Here is a 7,501-nt window from a genome sequence, read left to right as displayed (position 1 = left end):
AAACGTTACATCTCCACACCAGCAGGGTGAGGTGCACTTGGACACTCACCATGATGGATGTCACCCTAACAAAATGGCTACCATCTTACCAGATGACCTATGACCTTACAAATGGCCGATATCAGCCAAGATGGCTGACATCCAAAATAGCCGATATCATCCAAGATGGCTGACAAGGGAGGGTCAAATGGTAACCCAAGGGGGGTGCTGGGAAGGAGAGAGGAGTTCCCGTTCAAAGGTTCATAGGGAGGGCGGGACTTCCAGCTGTCAAAATAAGTGATGCCGCCATCTATACTACTTCTGTGGCTGTCTGTGGCTGGACCGGAGGGTTGGACCTGGGTTTCTCTTCATTACGAATACATCTTTCGCTGCCCAGGTGCCCACATGCCTGACCTGCTTTTCAGCTGGATCACAGCTCCGCCCCAGCAGGGTAGAGCATCCAAAAATGGTACAAACTCATCCACGTATTGCAGTGTTTCCGGGAGAGCTGGCATACTGAGCGAGAAAGTCAACACTGACAGTGTGGCGAGAGACATAATGTATGTGCTCTGTAATGTCATTGCTGTCAGGTGAGAGATTTCTATGATGTCATCGCTGATATAGCAGTGAAGTGAGAGGAAGAGGAAGGGATAGCACGTGTGTGGGCTCACTGGCTGCCTCAGCTAGAATGGGTGAATGAGAGAGTGCAGGAACGGAACGCAGGAAATATACAATTGTATGTGACAGGCCGCTGTCTGTCACGGCACGGCTGCTGCTGACGTCTGCTGATGAGGTGCTCATGTGCCACAGCTGTGTTGTCACTCCCTCGCTAACAGGCTGTGGACTCACGGTTGCGGGCAATGAGCACCGAGGCGATTGTGACGTCAGTGGCAGCTGTGCCTTCTCTATTTAATCCCTCTCCTTCCCAGATGGAGGCAGCTAACCCGCTGAGAAGGAGGACTGACACTCCCAACCCTGACTGCCCGGAGCACCCTGTTTTGTGTGGATGTTTCGTTTTGGTTGTTTTTACCCCTTGTATTTTGTCCCGTTTACCCTGTGAACCACAATAAAGCCCGGACACCAACGGAACCAGAGATTCTCTCCATCCCTGTGTCTGGCTTTTACATTGTATTATGCATATTCTGAATCGATTTGTAATGTATATTCATGATTTATTGATTGAAAGAGTTCTGTTTCTTCTGGCTAAACTTGTTTGCACATTGAATATTGAATTGTAGTGTCTGTGTGTGTGTGTGTGTGTGTGTGTGTGTGTCACTAGAAGTCCAGCACACTATCCATTGTGGCACAGAACCACAAAACTGTACGACGAAGATACTCTTCTGCATGCCTGCAGATGACCGGGCGTCTCAGCGTGATTTGAGAAGTAGCATTTACAGTTGTGTTTTTTAAATCCCTGTCTCGCTGATTTTGAGACGGATGGAAATGATGGGTTCTTCTATTTGGTAAAATGGCTTTGCTCACTCGAGAGGCAGCCAGGTTAAGCGGGCAATAATGCACAAGTAGCTCTGTCTTGCGAATCTTGGAACTGTCCATTGGACGTACACGGCGTCAGTCGTCAAGAAATGTCAAACAAGGAATGCCCACAACGATGGTGGGATAGAAAGCCACGGGTGCAAAACACAACGGCTTAGTAGTCCATGGCCTTAAGTACAAGGCCACCTGATCCAGCTGTTCCCGGAGATGCAACTGACACGGAGGGGGACTGGTACAGTGACAGTGGCTAGGAAAAGAAGCAGCGTATGAGGTCTTGATAGTCAAGCAAGGATTTGGGACAAAGTTGGCATTCCAGAAAAGTAAGAAGTGAAGGCATCAGCGAGGCACTTGACTGCAAGATACCTCTGGCTGTCACGAGGAAGCCCAGCAAGCTCTAAGTTTCATGAAGTGAGCACTGACTCTGGTGGGACTCGAACCCACAACCTTTGAATGACCACTGCCCTTTTCACTAGAAGTCCAACGCGCTATCCATTGCGCCACAGAGCCACACAAGACATTTGTCACCATACTGTTCTGCACGCCTACTGATGACGGGGCATCTCAGCGTGCTTGTATAAGTAGCATTTTCAGATGTGTTTTTTAATCCCTGTCTCGCTGATATTGACACAAAAGGAAATGATGGGTTCTTCTTTTAGATAATGCGGCTCATGTTGACTTGACTGTGAGGGGAAGTATTTGTCAAGCACACTGTCTGTGTCTGTCTGGCTGTCTGTGTGTGTCTGTGCTTGTGTGTGTGTGTCTCTGTGTGTGATGTGGGACAGTGCCCTGTCTGAGTGCCAAATATATTTTATTCCCACCATTGTTGCAGCAAGATTGTGTAACCCATATATGAATTTAAGCTTTGTGTATGGCTCCGGAGAGGACAGGTACAGTAGTTCTGTGCAGGTGATTTTTAGAAAAACATTTTCATCCAAGGACATAGAAAGAACATAATGTAAGACACAGGAGACGTGTGTGTTAAAATTTGAGGTACCTCATTACCATCATCTAGTTGCCCAGAAACCAAAGGGAGTCCTCTTGTATATGATAGCAAGTTCTTTAGAAAAACTTTAGATGTGTCTTGCCCAGTGACCATCTCCGGAGCGCTTCGTTGTAGCTCAATAAACTTTTTTGGTATTATTTCAGTTAAATCAGGTCCTGATTATTCCTTGTCCGCCTGTTTATTGAGGGAGTAAAATTTGTCCCTATTAGTGCGTCTGTGTCTGTGTCTCTGTGTGTGTGTGTCTGTGGAGGGTTGACATTTTTGATATCCATAACATCAGAGCAGATGAGCTGAACATGTTTCTCATTATGCACACTGGGCACACTATATTGAATAGCGATAACACTACACACATATGAACACCAAATTATTGCTGAATCTATAGTTATGTTAACTCTGAAAATGATAAAATGATCATCTGAAACACACAACAATAAAGCAACGAACATCATTCCACAAAGCAAAGCGAGCACATACAAGGATACTGTAAATTGTAACTGTACGCATACACTAATGTACAAGCACAATGACCATGAACTCAGACCCAATTCTTGGTGGGGGGGGTTTAAGACTAGAAAAGTCACTGGTGCCATCACTGGTATACATTGATTACAGATCGGGCCCTGTGTTCAGTGTGGCCACTGCTACCTACCTACATACCAGAGGAGGCTGGTGCATAGAGGTGCGAGAGAGCAGTTCTGGATCAAACACACCTGCTGCTGCGCTCTGCTCTCCAATGCGCACTGCAGGTCAGTCTCAGGACCAGACAGTGCGCAGTAAGTTGACCATTGAAATACTCTTGCTGTGCTGGATTTTATTTCTGCTATGACACTGACAATTTGATGAATGGTGATAGCTAGTTTAGGGTTACCATACATCAGAGGAGGCTGGTCCACAGAGGCAGAGGAGGTTGCTCCTCCTCTATCTTTGAGTGTTTAGCTGTTACTGTTTCTTCAGTTATATTTGTACTATATTACCTTGTTATAGTGTTAAAATGTATTTTCATTTAATAGTGTGGTTTTTCAAAGTAAATACTTTTTATATACATTAATCATATTAACTAAAACAAATATGATTTTCTTTTTAGTAAAAATAATACTAATCGTTAATGTTATTTATTGTTTGTTATTGATTGTTAAAAAAATATGTTTTAGCTCACAAGTTTTTGTGTTCTTTTCTTGGTAAATCATTTTAGCACCTTTTTGCCATGTATTGAACAAATAAGTGCTGTTTTTTATTTGACCTATTTGTATATATTTGCACAGTATATAATGTTACATAAGGGTCCAGGGATTGAATGTTACACTCATAACTTATTGTTCAGACATTAATACATAGATTTTGTTTTGCATGTAAATACTTGTTTGACGTCATAACACTTTGTTGTAAAAGGTACTTCTTAACATACAGTGTTAAAGATGCATTCTAGTGATGTTGGGGGGAGTTGTGTACCCATTCTCTCCAGTCAGGCATTTTCTTTATTTTTGCATATTAAGGGGACCCTATTTTGTTCACTAATACCATTCCCTCTTGCACTGAACACATGCTCAAGGAATGTGTCCATATTGAAGCACTTTTGGGGGTGAGGCGGGTGGAAAAGTTGTCTGTATTGTCTTGTGTTCATGGCAAGAAGGCATCACCGTTGTCTATTGTGTTCATTTTAAAATACATTTGTCACTAGCAAATGGTAGCAAATATGGTGGTACATTAATGCTGGATTGTTATGAATAGCCCAGCTTATCCTTGTAATTTGCTTCAATCTTGACTTACAAACTGAGTTTTTAAAACCAATTTTAAAAGCATGCCCCCAGACCCCCCTAGCAGACCTCTCTGTAATAATCATGGCCTCCTTATGGCCCCCGCCCCATTTTCAAAATCCTAGAATCAGTGAAATGATTTTTGTCCTGTTTTTCATGTTGTACAGAATTGATTTCTTATTATCATGGTTGTACAGTAAACTGTCCAATTTATTAATTCGGGACCGTTTAGCCTGGAGCTTAGGCTCACTCAAATCTTCCTCTTGAAAGTGGCGACTGCAGACGATAGTATGAGGGGTTATGCTGAACTGCTCACACCAAATATTTTGTATCCACTTTTTGAGAGTATCTTCCATGGTAGGGAAAGTATGAAAAGAAAGCTCAACACGCAGTTGAACTAGAGGAAGCCTCACGCAGTGGGACATCTGATACCCCACTCCCCCGCTGTTATTGTGAAAATGGTGCGGTCGAAACACTTGGCCAGTCAGATGTGCGGAACACACTGATGTGCATTTTGCAGCTCAGCAAAGCGGAAACTGACTAGCGAGTCAAAATGCCTCACCAAAGGCAAAAATCAGGGGACAGAGAGGAAAAGGAATCGAAAGAAGCAGAGAGGCAATGGCCATATTTCTTGCAAAGCATGAACACCAGGTATGATAGGCGAAGCTGAACATGGCAAAAGTGAGGAGCTGGTAGACTCGCAAATAAAACGTCAGCTAGAAAGCTTAACCTTTAAGTAACGTTAGCACATTCACTTCACTAGATAAGAAAAAAAAACACTGCTTCACTGGCCATGAGAAGGGCTGTGTACCAACCCGGTATTAAACGGGCCCCGGTGCTAAATGATTAAAGACTGTAGTATTGATGAGCTCCGACGTTACGGTTCTTTTGAACGTGTCGGTGTCATTGGAAATCACGCAGCTGCAGCCGCTGCGTGTCGGACTGACACACACACACACACACACACACACACACACACACACACACACACTATGGCAGGGATGGCGAACCCGTAATGCAACGTCTGAATTTCAGTGTGAATACATACACAATAAAATAGCACCTTTCCCAGTAGCTAGAAATACCACGCAATAGGCTGCTATGGGTTAGATCATGGGTTTTCAAACCGGTCCTGGAGTACCCCCTGCCCTGCTGGTTTTTGTTCCAATTTAGGTTTTAATTACTTAATTGAATGGTATATTGCTTTGTTAGGTCAATTAAGGATTCAATTAAGCAATTTAAGACCTCAGTTGCAGTGAACATTTTGTCAGGGTTCACATCGCAAAATGTGAGACAAATTCACCTCCATTTGCGATGTATTTTCTTCATCGATTCGCTGATTCTGCGATGCATTAAAATACGTTTTTCCGTCCCAAATCAAGCATCGAAAATGCGTATAAGCAATGCTGAGGTACCTCCCCTTTAAGATACGCGTATTTTTTTTATTTTATTGTGACGCCCGAGAGGCGGCCCGTACTCCGTGCCCTGTTACCCGAATCCCGTCCCTCATTGGCCAGCGGGTCTGTCACTCATACAGGGCAGGGCTGTAGCTTTCCAATTACACCAGACACGCCCATATCCGAGTACTTGGCTGCGCTGTGGGTTTGTGTGAGAACAAATAATCACCACTTTTGATAATTGGTAGACCAATTTAAGTTGCTAATCAAGCAACTCGTGTTGCTAAGCAAAATTATATTTGATTAGCATAACTACTATGCAAATTTGAGACAACAAAATGTACGCTGCAGTTGGAACAAAAACCAGCAGGGCAGGGGGTACTCCAGGACCGGTTTGAAAACCACTGGGTTAGACGATTGCACTGACTCCTTTTTTCACACGCAAAATTACATCGAGAGCAACAGACATGGACGGTCACTACTACTGAGTTCAGGCAATAATTACTATGCATGCTATTTAAAGTCGTTCACATTGTCTGGCAAACCCAGCGGATTGTACATCACGCATCACACTCCCCTCACACAGACGCACACAAAGAAAGATATAGAGAGACACAGAGAGAGACAGATAGGGAGAGAGAGAGCGCTACAGTAATTAACGGAGCACAAGAGGTGGCCGCCGAGGCCACACAAAACACGACAAAGTCAGCACAGTTTCCAAATCGACCCTATTATTTAAAATATATTCAAACTCGGCATTTACGTTTTCAAAGGAGCACAATCTGCCGGTTGTCGTGGTTGGATCGATCCATAATAATGCTAACAATGTTCCAATTTACCAACTTACATAGCTAGCTAGCGTTAACTAATTTTACTCAGATCAGTGTAATGTGTGATGCGCTGCATCACTACACTGCATGCTAACGCCCGCAGTTTCACGCAGCAATGACGCAGTGACACAAATGGAACTGGCTGGCACTTATTCTGCTCGGTGATATTCTTGGTTGTTCCATGGTGGTGCTAAAGTGGGGCTGTAGCCTAACCAAGCCATACCCCGCCGCCACCCCTGACGCTGTGCAAGATTTCTATGAGGGCAATTATTGCTGTGAGTGACCTAGACAGATGTCATCATGGGCAGACTCTCTCTATATATATTTTTTTCACAATAATTCATATTGTCTTGTGCATCATAATAATTGTAACCAGGTGGCTGATGTGTACACTCTACCCTTGGCTAAATTACTGACCATGCCACTCGTTTCGCCCAAATAGTTTTAGATATAATGCGCACAACTCAGGTTTCCCCCTACAAGATCTTTTTAATCAAATAAAAGTAAGCAGAGACCGGAATAAATTGTACAAAATGTTTAACAGTTTATTACAAGCAAAAATCCAAGAATAAAAGCAGGATATGCAATAAACTATTCAATAATTATTCATCTTAAATGCCACAGGCGAACTGGGGTTAGTGAAGTAAAATAAACAAATAAACCACACTACAAACCAAACTCTAAATGTGAAAACAAATCGTGATCATTGTAACAACTCAACTCCAAAAAAGAAACCATTCAAATAAGAAACCCCAACTACCCGTTCACCAAGTGGCAATTAGACAGATGACTTTTAAAACTATTGTACGTTACAAATCATAATATAACAATAGTTTAAAGATGGATAAAAACAAAGAAAAAAATACATAAAATCCATTGTCAGCATGATTAAACAAAAGTTACCTAAAATGCAGTTTAAATCCAGTTACCTCGGGGAGGACAGGTATGCAGAGCAGCTTCCTTCATCCAAATCCTGTCACAGAAAGTTAGATGAGTTGGGAGCTGTGAACACAGGTGGGACTTGATAGGGGTGGGACACTT

The 7,501-nt window shown here is 43.0% G+C and overlaps 1 non-coding gene across 1 annotated transcript; it reads right to left on the bottom strand.

The window, feature by feature from the left end:
- Nucleotides 1-1,889: 1,889 nt before the first annotated feature.
- On the bottom strand, nucleotides 1,890-1,980 carry trnar-ucu (transfer RNA arginine (anticodon UCU)). The gene is given in 2 exon segments: nucleotides 1,890-1,925; nucleotides 1,944-1,980. It is a non-coding gene; the product is annotated as a tRNA-Arg (tRNA).
- Between the last annotated feature and the right edge of the window lie 5,521 nt (nucleotides 1,981-7,501).

Source organism: Amia ocellicauda, chromosome 12 (assembly GCF_036373705.1).
Source record: "Amia ocellicauda isolate fAmiCal2 chromosome 12, fAmiCal2.hap1, whole genome shotgun sequence".
NCBI lineage: Eukaryota > Metazoa > Chordata > Actinopteri > Amiiformes > Amiidae > Amia > Amia ocellicauda.
Note: the sequence above shows the minus strand (reverse complement) of the source record. Positions and strands in the feature narration are given on the sequence as shown.